Here is a 14,798-nt window from a genome sequence, read left to right as displayed (position 1 = left end):
GCCCTCTTCTCCTTCTGCCCTCAATCTTTCCCAACATCAGGGACTTTTCCAGTGAGTCGTCTGTTCGTATCAGATGACCAAAATACTGGAGCTTCAGCTTCGTCATCAGTCCTCCCAGTGAATGTTCAGGGTTGATATTCCTTAAGATTGACTGGTTTGATCTCCTTGCTTTCCAAGGGACTTTCAAGAGTCTTCTCCAGCACCACACTTTGAAGGTATCCGTTCTTTGGCATTCTGTCTTCTTTGCAGTCCCAGCTTCCACTGGGAAGACCATAGCCTTGACTATACATACCTCTTCAACACACTGTCTATGTCTGTCATTGCTTTCCTGCCAAGAAACAATTATCTTCTGATTTCATGGCTGCAATCACCATCCACAGTGATTTTGGAGCCCAAGTAGAGGAAATCTGTCACTATTTCCACTTTTTCTCCTTTTATTTGCCATACAATAATGGGGCCAGATGCCATGATCTTAGTTTTTTCAATATTTAGTCTTAAGCCGGCTCTTTCACTCTCCTCCTTCACCCTCATCAAGAGACTCTTTAGTTCCTCTTCGCTTACTGCCATTAGAGTGGTATCATCTGCATGTCTGAGGTTGCTGATGTTTCTCCTGCCTAAGTTGATTCCGACTTGTAACTCATCCAGCCTGGCAATTCTCATGATGTGCTCAGCGTATAGGTTAAACAAACAGGGTGACAGCAGACAGCCCTGTAGAACTCCTTTCTTGATCTTGAACCAATCAGTTGTTCCATACAGGGTTCTAAGTTTGCTTCTTGACCTGCATACAGGTTTCTCAGGAGACAGGTAAGATGGTCTGGTATTCCCATCGTTCTAAGAGCTTTCCACAGTTTGTCATGATCCACACAGTTAAAGGCTTTAGTGTAGTCGATGAAACAGAGATAGATGTATTTCTGAAATTCTTTTGCTTTCTCTATAATCCAGGGAATGTTGGCAATTTGATCTCTGGTTCATCTTCCTTTTCTAAATCCAGCTTGGACATCTGAAGGTTCTTGGTTTGCATAATGCTGAAGCCTAGCAGGCAAATATTTAAGCATGACCTTACTAGCATGGGAGACAAGTGTGACTGTCTGATGGTTAGCTTAGTTGCTCATTCCTGCTACCTGTAGTTTATTCTTTAGCAGTTCTTCTACGGAGTATCTGCTGATGACAAACGCTGGTTTTATTGTTCTGAAGAAGGCTCTGTGTGTGTGTGCTTAGTCACGCAGTCATGTCTGACTCTTTGCGACCTCATGGACTGTAGCCCACCAGGCCTTTCTGTCCAAGGGGATTCTCCAGGCAAGAATATTGGAGTGGATTGCCATGCCCTCCTCCAGGGGATCATCCCAACTGAGGATCTCCCACCTTGCAGGCAGATTCTTTACTGTCTGAGCCACCAGAGAAGCCCAAGAATACTGGAGTGGGCAGCCCCTCCCTTCTCCAGGGGATCTTCCTGACCCAGGAATTGAACTTGTGTCTCCTGCATTGAAGGCAGATTCTCTACCAGCTGAGCTATCTGGGAAGCCCGAAGAAGTCTCTGTTTGTGTTAATTCTTTAAATATATTTCACTGGGAATAAAATCCAGGGATGGCAATTTTGTTTGTCATCATGTGTAAGATCTCAGTATCTTGTTTTCTGGTTTTCACTGTTGTTTTTGTGACATGAATTACCAGTCTGATGTTCATATATGTATATACATATGTATAGTCATATAGTATAGTCATATATGTTTTTATATATATATATATTTATGTAGCTTTAGGGTATGTCATTTCACCCATTACAAGTATTTATTCAATGACTTTTTTTAGTAATTTTAACAAATTGTGCAACTATTACCATTGATCAGATTTCAGGCACTGTCACCCAAATAAGATCCTTTATGTTCCTTAATTGTTAATCTCCATTCCCTCTCCTCTTTCTTAAGTTTAAGTATAGTTCAAGTGCACAGAGTGATCCACTTATATGTGTACATGTATATATTCTTTTTCAGATTCTTTTCTATTGTAGATTATAACAAGATATTGAGTACAGTTTCCTGTGCTACATTGTAGGTCCTTGTTGTTTATCTATTTTTATATATAGCAGTGTGTATCAGTTAATATCAACTCCTAATTCATCCCCCATGCCTATCCCCTTTGGTAACTTCTATCCATTCTCCTTACCCCGGACAATATTAATCTATTTGCTTTCTCTGTAGATTTTACTTTCCTGGAAATTTCATATAAATCAAATGACACAATATGTGGTCTCTTGTGTTGGTATTCTTTGACTTAGAATAATATATATATATTTTCATGTTGGAAGTGTTTGATGTCTAAACTGTTTGGTGTACTCAGTAAGTATTCACCATCATCATTTATGAAAATTATGAAAGCTTCTGAAATATTAAAATATGCTTAAGTATGAAAGTACCTTTTATATATTATAATTTCATTAGGATGATTTATTGCACTTTCACTTGTGTAATATTACTGTTACTGTTTAATATTAACATTTTTATTTATTTTTAATTTTTATTTGTATTTAAAATTTTTATTTTATATTGAAGTTAATTAACAGTGCTGTGTTTGTTTCAGGTATTCAGCAAAGTGATTCAGTCATACATATACATGTATTTACTCTTTTTCAAAATTTTTTTCCATTTAGCTTATTATAGAATATTGAGCAGAATTCCCTGTGCTTACAGAAGATCCTTATTGGTTGTCTGTTTTACATATAGTAGCATGTACATATCAATCCCCAAATCCCAGTCTATCCTTCCCCCCACCCTTTTCCCCTAGAATTATATTTTTGAAGTTCATATGTCAAAGCATGTGTTAATAATTTGTTCTTTTTATTGATGTGTAGTGTTCCACTGTATAAATACACTACATTATGTCTACCCATTAATCAGTTAATGCACATTTAGTTTTTTATAGTTTTTGACTATGAATATGAATAATGGTGCTAAGAGGATCCATGTATAAGTCTTTGTGTAAATATATATTTTCATTTCTCTTGGGTAGATACATAAGTATAAAATTGTTCAGTCATTTGGAAAATTTATTTTTAACTTTTAATGAGACTTCAAACCTTCCAAAGTAGTTGCATTATTTTGTGTTCCTACCAGCAAAATATGAGGACTCCTTTTTTCCACATCCTTACCAACATTTGTTATTATCCTTTTTTAAAAAAAGTTATTACAGTCATCCTAATGGATGTGAAATTGCTTCTTGTTGTGATTTTAATTTGCATTTTCCTAAACTAACACAGAATACCTTTTTGTGTGTTTATTCAGTTCAGTTCAGTCGTTCAGTGTGTCCGACTCTTTGCGACCCCATGAACCACAGCACCCATATATCTTCTTTGGTGAAATGTTTTGTCAAAAATTTTACCCAATTTTTGATTGGGTTGTTTGTCTTCTTGTATACAAAGAGCTCTTTGCATATTTTGTACACAAATCCTTTATAAGATATATGTTTCCCAAACATTTTCTCCCAGTCTGTTGCTTATCTTTTAATTTTCATAATAATATCTTTTGAAGTGTAAATGATTTGAATTTTGATGAGGTTTAATTTACCAGATTTTAAAGAATGAACCATGTTTTTGGTGTCATATCAAATAAATTTTTGCCTAACCTAAGGTATTGAAGATAATCACCTGTGTTTTCTTTTAAAAGTTTGTTTTGGCTCTGACATTTAAATCTGTGATTTATTTTGTATAGTGTGAAATAAAGGTGTAACTTTATTTATTTATTTTTTTAAAGGTGTAACTTTATCTTTTGGCATATGCATATACAGTTTTCCTAGTACTGTTAATTAAAAAGACTATCTTTTCCTTCAGTGAATTTCCTTTGCACCTTTATTGAAAATAAGTTCTGTTCTAGTAATTTACATGTCTGTCCTTGTGCCAGTACTACATTGTGTTCACAACTACTGAAGTAGCTTTATATCAGGTTTTGAAATTGGGAAGCATATGTTGTCCAGCTTTGTCTTTTTCAAAATTGTTTTGGCATTCTATATGAATTCTATATAAATTTTGTAATTCTATGTAATTTGCAATTCTAAACACATTTTAGGATCATCTTGCCAATATCTGCTAAAAGACTGCTGAAAATCTGGTAGCAATTGATATATGAATCAACCTGGGGAGAATTACTATTCTGAACATTATTGAACTTTCCACTCCATGAACCTGGTATCTGAGCTTCTTTTGAAGGTAATCTTTCTCTGTCCCTCCCTCTATTGTGCCCTGATGGCTTTTAAGGTCTTTCTCTTTCTTTTTGGTTTTGAACAGTTTCATGATAATATGTTTTAAGTGTGGATTTCCTTTTATTTATACTGCTTGGGAACTTTTGGCTTCCTGTATACATGGATTGGGAGAAGGAAATGGGAACCCTCTCCAGTGTTCTTGCCTAGAGAGTCCTGTGGACAGGGAAGCCTGGTGGGCTGCTGTCTTTGGGGTTGCAGAGTCGGACATGACTGAAGCGACTTAGCAGCAGCAACATGCATGGATTGATGTTTTTCATCAGTTCTGGAAAATTTTTTTGCTCTCATATCTCTTTTTAATTGAATATAAAATATCATCAATTTTAAGATGTACCATTTATGTACCACTAAAAGAGAAAGAATATATTACTAATGCCTTGATAGTAGTTAATGAATTAATTGGTCATATTGACGCTGATCACTTAGAAATTTATGATTTTCTCAAAGGATCTGGCAAGCGTTTCTTCAATTGCATTGCTTGATGTAGAGTCTTACATGTATCTTTGTAAGAAAGAATATCACAATTTCATATACTTGTATCTTATTTTCTTAGATTCTGTAAGTAGTTAGTTGTTTCTTTGCAACATGTTCAAGTCAGTTCAAACTGCTGTAACAAAATACTATAAACTGGTGGCTTAAACAACAGTTATCTCCTACAATTCTGAAGGTTGGGAAGTCTCATATCAAGGAGCTGGCATAGTCTGTGTCTGATGAGGACCCTCTTCCGGTTTATAGATGGCCATCTTCTTGCTGTATCTTCCCATGGTGAGGAAGAAAGATTCTTTCTCTCATGTCTCTTCTTATAAGGGTGCTAATTCCATTCATGAAAGCTCCTTGCTCAAGACCTGATTACCTCACAAAGGTCCTATCTCTAAATACCATCAAATTGGGATTAGGACTTAAGCATATGAACTTTGGTGGGGTGGACACAAATATTTAGCCTATATTATAAGACTATAAGGGCTTCCCTGATGGCTCAGACAGTAAAGAATCTTTCTGCAGTGCGGGAGACCTGGGTGTGATCCCTGGGTCAAGAAGATCCCCTGAAGAAGGGAATAGCTACCACTCCAGTATTCTTGCCCAGAGAATTCCATGGACAGAGGAGCGTAAGAAAATAATCACCACTCATTTGTGGTCATAATTTCAGTTGTGAATATTTCTTTCACTAATGTCTGATTGAGAAATGCCTCTTGAGAAACCTGTATGCAGGTCAGGAAGCAACAGTTAGAACTGGACATGGAACAACAGACTGATTCCAAATAGGAAAAGGAGTACGTCAAGGCTATATATTGTCACCCTGCTTATTTAACTTATATGCAGAGTACATCATGAGAAACGCTGGGCTGGAAGAAGCACAAGCTGGAATCAAGATTGCCGGGAGAAATATCAATAACCTCAGATATGCACATAACACCACCCTTATGGCAGAAAGTGAAGAGGAACTAAAGAACCTCTTGATGAAAGTGAAGAGGAGAGTGAAAAAACTGGCTTAAAGCTCAACATTCAGAAAACTAAGATCATGGCATCCGGTCCCATCACTTCATGGCAAATAGATGGGGAAATAGTGGAAACAGTGTCAGACTTTATTTTCTTGGACTCCAAAACCACTGTAGATGGTGATTGCAGCCATGAAATTAAAAGACACTTACTCTTTGGAAGGAAAGTTATGACCAACCTAGACAACATATTAAAAAGCAGAGATATTACTTTGTCAACAAAGATCAGTCTAGTCAAGGCTATGGTTTTTCCAGTAGTCATGTATGGATGTGAGAGTTGGACTATAAAGAAAGCTGAATGCCAAAGAATTGATGCTTTTGAACTATGGTGTTGAAGAAGACTCTTCAATCCTAAAGGAAATCAATCCTGATTATTCATTGGAAGGACTGATGCTGAAGCTGAATCTCTGATACTTTGACCACCTGATGCGAATGACTGACTCCTTAGAAAAGACCCTGATGCTTGGAAAGATTGAAGGCAGGAGAGGAAGGGGGTGACAGAGGATGAGATGGTTGGATGGCATCACTGACTCGATGGACATGAGTTTGAGCAAGCTCTGGGAGTTGGTGATGGACAGGGAAGCCTAGTGTGTTGCAGTCCATGGGGTCACAAAGAGTTGGACATAAATTAGTGACTAAGCTGAACTGAACATTTGGATACATGTATCTTTTTGAATTATGGTTTTCTCTGTATATATGCCCAGGAGTGGGATTGCTGGATTATAAGGTAGTTCTATTTTTAGTTTTTTAAGGAACCCCCATACTGTTCTCCATAGTGTCTATACCAATTTTGCATTCTCACCATCAGTGAGAAGGGTCCCCCTTTCTCCACACCCTTTCCAGCATTTACTGTTCATAGATTTTTTTGATGATAGCCATTCTGACCAATGTGAGGTGATACCTTATTGTAGTTTTGATTTGCATTTTTCTAATATTTAGTGATATTGAACATCCTTTCATGTGTTTCTTGCCCATGTCTGTGTCTTCTTTGGAGAAATGTCTGTTTAGAACTTCTGACCACTTTTTTTTCTTGATTGGCTTGTTGATTGGGTTGGGTTTTTTTTTTTTTTTTTGAGACTCTTTATGACTCCGTGGACTTAGCCCACCAGGCTCCTCTGTCCATGCAGCTTCTCCAGGCAAGAATACTGAAGTGGGTTGCCATGCCCTCTTCCAGGGGATCTTCCCAATCCAGCAATCAAACCCAGGTCTCCTGCACTGCAGGCGAAGTCTTTACTGTCTGAGCCACCAGGGACACCAAGGATACTGGCGTGGGCAGACTATCCCTTCTCCAGGGGGTTTTCCTGACCCACAGATTGAGCTGGGGTTTCTTCCATCACAGGTGGATTCTCTAGCAGGTAAGCTACCCGAGAAGCCCAATAATTAGTGATGTTGAACATCTTTTCATGTGTTTCTTGGCCATCTGAATGTCTTCTTTGTAGAAATGTCTGTTTAGAACTTCTGATCTTTTTTTTTTTTGATTGGGCTGTTGATTGGGTTTTTTTTCTTTTTAAATATTGACTGCCTGAACTGTTTGTATATGTTGGAGATTAATCCTTTGTTAGTCACTTTGTTTGAAATATTTTCTCCCATTCTGTGGGTTGTCTTTTTGCCTTGCTCATGGTTTCCTTTGCTGTTCAAAGCTTTTAAGTTTAATTGAGTTCCATTTGTTTATTTTTGTTTTTATTTTCATTACTTTAGGAGGTGGATCAAAAAAGATCTTGCTTCGATTTATGCCAGAGAGAGTTCTATGTTTTCCTCTAAGACTTTTACAGTATCTGACGTTAAATTAGGTCTTTAATCCATTTTGAGTTTTGTGTGTGTGTGTGTGTGTGTGTGTGTGTGTGTGTGTGTATGGTGTTAGGGTGTTTCCTACTTTCATTTTTTTCACCTGTAGCTGTCCAGTTTTCCCAGTACCACTATTGAAGAGACAATATTTTCTCCATTGTATGTTCTTGCTTTCTTGTCATAGGTTAGTTGACCATAGATGGGTGGGTTTATTTCTAGGCTTTCTATCCTGTTCTGTTGATCTATATTTCTGTTTTCGTGCCAGTATCATTCTGCTTTGATAACTGTAGCTTTGTAGTGTAGCCTGAAGTCAGGGAGCCTGATTCCTCCATCTCTGTTTTTCTTTCTCAATACTGCTCTCGCCATTTGGGGGCTTTTCTGTTTCCATACAAATTGTAAAATTTTTGTTCTAATTCTGTGAAAAATGCCATTGATGGTTTGATAGGTATTGTATTGGACCTGTAGATTTCTTCGGGTAGCACAGTGATTTTGACTATGTTGACTCTTTTAATCCAAGAACATGGTGTATCTTTTCATTTGTTTGTGTCATCTTTGATTTCTTCCATCAGTATTTTATAGTTTTCTGAGTACAGGTCCTTTGCCTCATCAGACAGGTTTGTTCCTAGGTATTTTGTTCTTTTTGTTGTGATGGCAAATGGGATTGTTTTCTTAATTTATCTTTTTGATCTTTTGTTGTTAGTGTATAAGAATGCAATAAATTTCTGTGTATTAATTTTGTATTTTGCGACTTTACTAGATTCACTGATGAGCTCTAGTAGTTTTCTGGAGGCATCTTTAGGATTTTCTATGTATAGCATCATGTTGTCTACAAACAGTGACAGTTTTACTTCTTTTCCAATTTGTATTCCTTTTATTTTTTTTTCTCCTCTGATTGCTATGGCTAGAATGTCCAAGACTGTGTTGAATAAATGCGAGAGTGGGCATCCTTGTTTTGTTCTTGATCTTAGAGGAAATGCTTTCAGTTTTTCACCATTGATCATGATGTTTGCTGTGACTTTCATTTATTGATTTTATTTTGTTGAGGTAGGTCCTCTCTATGCCCACTTTCTGGAGGGTATTTTTATCATAAATGGGTGTTGAATTTTGTCAAAAGGTTTTCAGTGTATTGAGATGATCATATATTTTTAATCTTCAATTTGTTAATGTGGTGTATCACATTGGTTAATTTACATGCTAAAGAATCCTTGCATCCCTGGGATATATCTCACTTAATCATGGCCTATGATCCTTTTAATGTGTTTTGGATTCAGTTTGCTGGTATTTTGTTGAGAATTTTTGCATCATGTTCAGCAATGATATTGGCCTATAATTTTCTTTTTTGTGATATCTTTGTCTGGTTTGGGTATTAGGGTGATAGTGGCCTTGTAGAATGAGCTTGGGAGTGTTCCTTCCTCTGCAGTTTTTGGGCAGAGTTTCCAAAGGATAGGTGTTAACTATACTCTAAACATTTAATAGAATTTGCCTTTGAAGCCACATGGTCCTGGACTTTTATTTGTTAGAAATTTTTTAATCATAGTTCCAATTTCAGTACTTGTGATTGGTCTATTTGTATTTTCTTCCTGGTTCAGTCTTAGGAAGTTGTACTTTTCTAAGAATTTGTCCATTTCTTTTAGGTTGTCCTTTATTGGCATAGAGTTGCTTGTAGTAGGCTCTTATGATTCTTTGTATTTCTGTGGTGTCCATTGTAACTTCTTATTTTTAATTTCTAATTTCACAGATTTGAGTCTGCTGCCTTTTTTTCTTGATGGGTCTGGCTAAAGATTTGTCTGTTCTGTTTATCTTCTCAAAGAACCAGCGTTTAGTTTCTTTGCTATTGTTTTCTTCCTCTCTGCTCTGATCTTTATGATTTCCTTCTTTCTAACTTTAAAAATATTTTTTTAATTTATTTATATTTGGCTGTGCTGGGTCTTAGTTGTTGCAGAGGTTTTTCTGTAGTCGAGGAGAGTGGGCTCTGCTCTTCTTTGTAGTACACTTGTAGTAGGCTCTTATGATTCTTTGTATTTCTGTGGTGTCCGTTGTGACTTCTTATTTTTAATTTCTAATTTCACAGATTTGAGTCTGCTCCCTTTTTTTCTTGATGGGTCTGGCTAAAGGTTTGTCTGTTCTGTTTATCTTCTCAAAGAACCAGCTTTTAGTTTCTTTGCTATTGTTTTCTTCCTCTCTGCTCTGATCTTTATGATTTCTTTCCTTCTACTAACTTAAAAAATTTATTTATTTATTTTTTTTGGCTCTGCTGGGTCTTAGTTGTTGTAGGGGCTTTTCTGTAGTCGAGGAGAGTGGGCTCTGCTCTTCTTTGTAGTACGCAGGCTTCTCATTGCAGTGGCTTCTCTTGTGGAGCATGGGCTCTGGGGCACGCAGGCTTCAGTAGTTGCCATGCATGGGCTCAATAGTTTTGGTTCCTGGGCTCTAGAGTATGGTCTTAGTAGTTGTGGCGCACAGGCTTAGCTACACTGCGGCCTGTGGGATCTTCCTGGACCCTGGATTGAACCCATGTCTCCTGCATCAGCAGGTGGATTCTTTACCCCTGAGCCGCCAGGGAAGCCCTAACTTTGGGTTTTGTTTGTTATTCTTTTTCTGGTTGCTTTAGATATAAGATTAGGTTGTTTACTTGAGATATTTTTGTTTGTTTGTTTGTTTCCTGATGTAAGATTGTATTGCTATAAACTTTCCTCTTACAACTGCTTTTGCTGCTTCGGTAGGTTTTGGATCATGTTTTCATATTCATTTGTCTCTAGGTGTGTTTTAAATTTCCTCTTTGATTTCTTTAGTATCCTTTGGTTCTTTAGTAACATATTGTCAGTTTAAGAATTTTTTACCTTAGTGAAAATGAACCAAGATACACAGTAAGACAGAGCCTGCAGGTGGAGGGTTGGAGCATTATTGAACCCTTATGAAGATTTGGGGAAACCTGAGGCAAAACAAATGAAAGGAGAGGTATTATTGGAAGACATTTTGAAGCATTTATTTCTAAATTGTTAAAGCGAGAAACCCATTTTCTTTTATTAAACCAGCCAATCGTGTGTCATCAAAGCATTTATATACCTTCGTATATAGTGGAATAGTGACTTATCTTCCTTTTTTGATGTTCCCAGGTTTTTCCCTCTAGAATATCTCAATTCAAGTCATGTGACAAAAATTTTATTGTATTTTTTCAGTGGATAAAAAGTGTCCACTTGTGAATGTGTGTGTTTTAAATTCTTTTGAAAGGAAAATTCTTTATCTGAATGCTCATTTCTAGGATATGTTCTTTAGTTGTCAGTTTGTGTCATGAATCTGTTAAAACTAATGTCTGTTCACATTATAGAGGACACACTAAGGTCTTCAAAGCAAATTTTAGTGCTGAAATGTCAGAGAAGCAAAGGAATTTTAGCAATCAGATAGGATTCCTTAAGGACAACCCCTTGAGCCTGTTTGATAGAGCATCAGAGCTACGAAGAATAATGGGCTTTGTAATCAGTATCTGTGGTGTGAGCTATAGCCCTTGAAATAAAGAGAAAGGGAATCCAGAAACATCTGTGGGTCTGTGAAAGATCTTATCTTTTTTCCTTTTTAAACAGATGACACATACTCATCAGGCATATTCTTCCTTGGTGGAAGAGGGATTTCAACATAGATAACTTCCCATTTTTTTTTTCTTGGCACATTTACCCCCTAGCTCCCAAAATACCATTCTTTCCTGTATGTAAAATTATTAACAACTATAATATATATTTTTGAAATATTCCAGTGATGATTTAAAAATAAATATATCACATAGCAATTTAGTAAGTTAATTGGCAGCCCACAGTACATTCATGGTCATGAGGCGTATTCGAGAAGCTTTTTAGATTGCACATTATAGACTTGCCAGAAGAGTTTATCATTAATTAATCCATATAAGCCTTATAATACTTTGACATCAGCCTAATTTTCCTTTGAAAATCTTTATTTCTTATTCATATTTATTCATTCATTTTCTTTTAAAAATTTTAGATTTTTAAATTTAAATTTTAAAGTTTTTCATTTATTTAGTTTTACATTCTTTTCTTTTTCTTTTCTTTCTCTTTTCCCTCTTATATTTTTCTTTGCTTTTTTTGGAGGGGGTAATGACTGCAACTAAGCCACAGACTTGGCCAAAGAGAGTCACAGATGAGAAAAGTTCAAGCCTTATTCATTCAATTTCTAGTAGGTCTCTCTGCCTAAGGATGGCCTCATAACACTCTTAACTCTAGTAGCATGTGGGCTGACTTTCCTTATTGTACTTCCTGCTCTGCAGATGTCATATTCAGTCTTTTGGAAAAGACACTTTTTTCAATTAGCAATAATCATGCCTCGGATAAACCTCATTGGCTACGATACTGCCACAGCGCAAAGCTGGAAAAGATACTGTTTTCTAAAATTGCATACCATCCGACTTTTATAGATATCTGTTTTAAAATCTATGATTACTGAAACAGTTGTTGGCTTCTAGACAAATCAAGAACCAAGAGCTGGGAGAGTACCTCTTGGGAAATGATCTTCCATGTAATATGCCTAGCCTAACCTTGCTAATAATCCAGGTGATGGTGAATCCCCTTAAAAATGTTCATGGGAGGAGGGTTGGTAGCAGTCCTAAGTCAAACTCTTTTTTTTTCTAAGTCAAACTCTTGAGACAGCTTCTACACTATCCTGGTTCTAATTTAGTTATTTCTTGGGTGATCCTCTTTGCTTGGTAGGATCATGGGAGTATCCTTTGGGTATAAGGCCCTCTTAGCTCTTTTTCCTCATTATTTGAATTAAGAATGTATTTATGACTACTTAGTAAGGAAAATGAAAATCTCACTACTAAGAATTACATGATTTTAAAGTATGGAAATAAGATTTATTTTCACTAAAATGTTTTACTATAACACTGCTTTCTTTTAATGTTAAATTGAGGAAACCTTTACTCTCTTTTTTTAAAATGTCATTCTTATTGGAAAGTCTTCATTCCACTTGTCATTGAGTGAATAAAATCTTAGGAAAGATCTTAGTGTGGAATAAGGAGAGTAATTATAGTTGGAAAAATGTAAGACATAATATTCCCCCTCCAGCATTCTTGCCTGGAGAATTCCATGAACGGAGGAGCCTGGTGGGCTGTGGTCTATGGGGTCGCAAAGAGTCAGACACGACTGAGCAAGTAATACACACACACACACACACACACACACACACACACACACACACACACACACACACAAGACATAATATTAAAAGACTGGGATTGGTATCCTCATTCTATTATTTATTAGCCAAGTGACTTTGGAAAAGTCAGTTTACCTTTCTTACCTTTAGTTTCTTCATTTGCAAAATAGGAATGCTATTACTTTACAGGATTTTTATAAGACTTAAATGAAATATTTGTGATGGTACTTTATAAAGTGTAAAATGGTGTTTAAGTCTTTAATATTTTAAGTAATAATGTGTTATTTTACTTGTGTACTTGGTAAGTTATTTTCTAAAGGTCATGGTTTTAGAGACAGTAAAGTCACATTGCTTTAAGTTCAAATTCCAAATCTTCCTCTTGAAAGGCGTGTGACCTGATCTCTCTTAGTCTCACTTTCCTCGTCTATAAAATGAGAGTGATAATAGTATCTATCTCATAGGGTTGTTGTGAAGATTAAATTATCTAATCCATGTCAAAATCCTTCCAGCAGTGTTCAGCATATTCAATACATGTTACCTATTGTCATTATTATTCTTACATTTTAAAAAAAGAAACTCTTTTCCTAAAGTAGTGACCATCCTTACCATATTTCAAGTGGCCATTCTGTTGTGACATATCCAAGCAATTAACTCAATTTTTCCTTAGTAGTAGATACATATGTGAATACAGTGTTACAGTTTTCTTCAGTTAAGAAAACTCATTATTTCAAATGTTGGTATCCCTGATAAGTTGTGTGCATATCATATTTTGGCAAATGTAATTATATTTTGAGTGTGTGTCTGTGTTTAGTTGCTCAGTTGTGCCCAACTCTTGCGACTCTATGGATTGTTGCCTGCCAGGCTCCTCCGTCCTTGGGATTTCCCAGACAAGAGTACTGGAGTGGATTGCCATTTCCTTCTCTTGTATTTTGGGTACGGTAAGGAAATTCAGAAAATAACTCCTGAAAATAAATTCACTGAATAATAAAGGACCCTTTGAAATGTGATTACTCACTATTTTATTCATTCTTGAAATCAATTTTCACTTAAAAAAGGAAATCTGGCTATATTTATACTCACTAATAATTTGTGAGAATTAATTAATTATATAATCTATTTGAAAAGGATCACTGAAATGATCAAAGAAGCAGCCTTGAAGAATTAGTTAAAACATGCTGAAGATAATGAAATTAATGAAGTAATTTCTTCAGGTAAATGCTTAATATAAAGTCTGACTAAGACAGAGGCTAGAGTTAAAACATACACACATAAACACACACACAGGTTAGAGTTTTGAAAATATATGAATAACTTAAAGATTATGTGATTTTTTGTTGTGTGCTGATAAGTTGAGTAAGATCTAGGGGAGAGTAATAGTTGAGATTCACTTGTAACATTTAGGTTAAAAATTTATGCTTTTTCTGTTCTCTGCAGAAGGCATGGCTTATTTTCCTTGTAGTTCATTTGTGATTGCTTTCACATTTTGTGTGTTAATACTTTGGTGAAGTATACAGTATACAGGTGAATTAAATGTTTGAGGATTGCTGTACAGTTCTACACTCATTTCATCAGTCAGAATGTTGCAGTTCTGGCTTAATTGCAAAAAGAACCCAAGTCTAATGGTTTCTGTGACAACCTAAGGTCAGGTGACCTGGATATGTCCTGCCAAGCTGTTCCTGTGGAATAAATAGGCTGTTTGTAAACAGGATGGCTAAGCATTCTCTCACAAGATTTCAAGTTCACAAAGTATGAGGCAACTGGGTAAAAGGTCAAAGGTTAAAGGTAATAAGTCATTTTGGGCCTGTTCTTTTATGGAGCCTTTGGCTGCCTTTCAGACTGAGGTCTTGGAAGTAGTTCACACACAGGCCTTTTGCCAAAAGACTACTGAGAGTTGGCTCAGGCAGGATTCTATTACAAAATTCTCTCTCTCACTCTCTCTTTCTGTCTGAATCTTGCCTTCTGAAATTTGTAAAAATGCAAGGAATTTTTAAAAAGTAAGTATAAAGTGAGGCAACCAAATAAATTCATGTTTTAAAAGTAAATCTAGAATGACTTTTTTTCTTTGGGACAGAGGTTCACAAACTGAGTTTATTATGGTAAATTCTTG

The 14,798-nt window shown here is 36.1% G+C and overlaps 1 protein-coding gene and 1 pseudogene across 1 annotated transcript in view; one reads left to right on the top strand and one right to left on the bottom strand.

Annotated features, from left to right (window-relative positions):
- The window catches only part of LOC122700824 (protein enabled-like), a 133,566-nt gene that overhangs the window by 30,927 nt on the left and 87,841 nt on the right, over positions 1 to 14,798 (top strand). The window lies entirely within an intron of this gene.
- LOC122701214 lies at positions 11,794 to 11,904 on the bottom strand (annotated as a pseudogene).

This window comes from Cervus elaphus, chromosome 9 (assembly GCF_910594005.1).
Source record: "Cervus elaphus chromosome 9, mCerEla1.1, whole genome shotgun sequence".
In the NCBI taxonomy this organism is placed as follows: Eukaryota; Metazoa; Chordata; class Mammalia; order Artiodactyla; family Cervidae; genus Cervus; species Cervus elaphus.
Note: the sequence above shows the minus strand (reverse complement) of the source record. Positions and strands in the feature narration are given on the sequence as shown.